Source organism: Portunus trituberculatus, chromosome 40 (assembly GCF_017591435.1).
Source record: "Portunus trituberculatus isolate SZX2019 chromosome 40, ASM1759143v1, whole genome shotgun sequence".
Lineage (NCBI taxonomy): Eukaryota > Metazoa > Arthropoda > Malacostraca > Decapoda > Portunidae > Portunus > Portunus trituberculatus.
This window is the reverse complement of record NC_059294.1, coordinates 2,009,917-2,012,500: the sequence shown is the minus strand read 5'-3', so window position 1 is coordinate 2,012,500 and position 2,584 is coordinate 2,009,917. Positions and strand designations below refer to the sequence as shown.

The following is a 2,584-nucleotide window of genomic DNA, read 5'->3' as shown; positions in this document are numbered from 1 at the left end:
AGCGTTAAAATAGTCTTGCTTTCATTTGTGTGATACTAGACTTTTAAATCGAGGATCTTAAGCAACAATACATAACTATATTATTCTAACGGTAGCAGACAGAAATAAGCAAAAGCATCTCATCTTTACCCAAACAAGATTGCAAAACTTTAATCGATCTACAGTAACTCAGAATTGGAGTATTTTCACATACACAAAGAAAGAAGTTGTTAACCATATTTAATATTTTGAGACTGATTTGATATCCGAAAGATTAATAACGGAAGAAAAGTCACTGAGAGAATTAAAAAGACAAAACTGAAAACTTTTCAAATCAACCTCTCACAAATACTACGATATTCATAGAGGCAAAGGGAGTCAATGTTTAGCATTTCATAACCAGATGAATACAAGTCTGACTGATGTGGAGTTGAGTCAGAGCATCAAGTGACACGCCGCGCCACACCTCTGATGAACTGAATCACCGACTCACACGCGAGGAATCTACAAGCATTGTAATGATGCGGTTGAGAAGATGCGTCATTACAAGGACTGGACAGACTAATCGAGTTTCTACGAATTATAATTTCAAAATGTAAGTTCCCATATATTACGGTAGATAAAAATATTACATGGGTGTTCCTGAGATGAAAAATACTCCACATACTGAGGTCTTGGTGAAATTAGGAGCTAGAACCAAATTATTGCGTATTGTCCGAAATTGCAATGGCACCAAAAATACATTGGGCTACGTACAGTACATTCGTTATCACAATGAGCAAACTCAATTCAGTCATTCCATTTCGATATATGAAATTCATCGACACAATAAACAACTCGAAATGAACGCTCTCTTACATCGACATTCAATATGATGAGTCTGATGATAACCATGAAGAGAGAATAATCTGTCAGTCTGTACACAAAACTGAGATTCCTGTAAATGAAGTTTCCAGACAAGAACGGACTTAGAGTGGGAACAAATACGGCTGACAGGATTCCCATTCTCCAAGTTCAATTTTATTCGTTGCAATGCTTTGAAAATACCCTGGTAATATCGGTATTCCCTCAATGCAGCAAAGGAATGTGCCATTATAATAATAATGTGGTAGAAGCTGTGGTCATAAAAGTAATAGTAAAAATAATACTACTGTTATTCAAATAACACTAGTGTTATTCATCGTTTCAGTATTACAACTACTATTATTACTAATACTAACACCACAACCCTTACTACCATGCACACACACACACGTCCTTGCCACATATTCACATAAAACACATATAAACACAATCCATCTAACCATAGCACTATCATTTCACATCACCAGCAACACCACACAACATGACACTCACTAAAGCCTTACTACATACCTAACAGATTCAAGTAGCAGAGGTCGCGATCGCGTGTCAGTCTGCCTCAAACCCAGATATCCGCAACACTCCACCCACCAACACACCGTAAGGTTGACTGAAACGGCTGTCCCACGGACTCCGATCCGAGGTGAGCGCGAGTTGTTGCTGCCACGTGCTGAGAAAGAGTTGCCAGCTGTCACTAGATGACTAAGCTCATGTTTATACTGCCCCTAACTGGTCTCCTGCATTATATTAGCGGAGTACAAGAAAAGTATCACCATCAGTAGGAAAGTTTATGACCGTTGCTATACGGATAAACAAATAGTTCTTCAAATTTTCAATTGTAAAAAATGAAGGAGTGTCTGTGCTAGAATTAACTCGATTCAATTACGCAGACACGTATTCAGAAATGCTTTGTCTTCTCACTACGTCTATTTGCAAAACCCACGTGGATCGGGGTTCTCAAGAGTGTATCTCCTGTTAATATTGTATATATTTTGATAATCTGTCACAAATATCTTGAAAATACCTTCAGAAAATCTTAAAACTCCAACCACAGCCTAACCAAAGTAATCCAGGTGCTGATGCTAGTGTTTCAGAATGTGGCTGTTGATAATAGTAACGTTTCCTCTCGCGCTGCAGTCACATGATTTTTTTATTTTTTTATTTATTTATTTATTTATTTATTTTATTATTATTTATTTATTTTTTTTTTTTTTTGTGGTGGGGGAGCGGAGTAGTCGTTTATCAATCAATCACCTCAAGGCATCAGGTAAGGCAAAGTATACTGTCCAAAGAGACATGAGAATGTGGAGTCATGTAGTAGTGAATTGTGTTACGTTTTATTTTGACCAGCAGTGCCATATGATCTCTCTTTTATTGTAGGTGTTAGGCCAATCCATCACCACAAGGCTTCAAGTGACAACGTACTATAAAATTTATGGTCCATACTGATAAACGTTTTGTTCTCTCATCGTGACTAATTTCTAAAGGTCACAGAAATTATTAGTATGGTTCTTGTGAGTGTTCCTTTTCCTTTCACACTGATGATGCAGAATTCTTGTAAGACTGTCACAAGAATAAAGAAAACACCCTTGACAACCCTACTAACTTTCATCACCGTTGGAAGCAGTCGTGATAAAATTCAAGTAGCTACAATGAAACGCTCGAGAATACTAGTACACTCCAGTCATCGGTACTTCTTATGACAAACTGCTACCATTTCAACATTAACTACAAGCTGATCTGT

The 2,584-nt window shown here is 37.3% G+C and overlaps 1 protein-coding gene across 2 annotated transcripts in view; it reads right to left on the bottom strand.

The window, feature by feature from the left end:
- The window catches only part of LOC123516091, a 45,885-nt gene extending 44,392 nt beyond the window's left edge, over positions 1-1,493 (bottom strand). For both annotated transcript variants that reach the window (XM_045275183.1, XM_045275184.1), the window contains exon 1: positions 1,354-1,493. The gene's annotated coding sequence lies outside the window, so the exon portion shown is untranslated. The remainder of the gene's footprint in view (positions 1-1,353) is intronic.
- Positions 1,494-2,584: the final 1,091 nt, after the last annotated feature.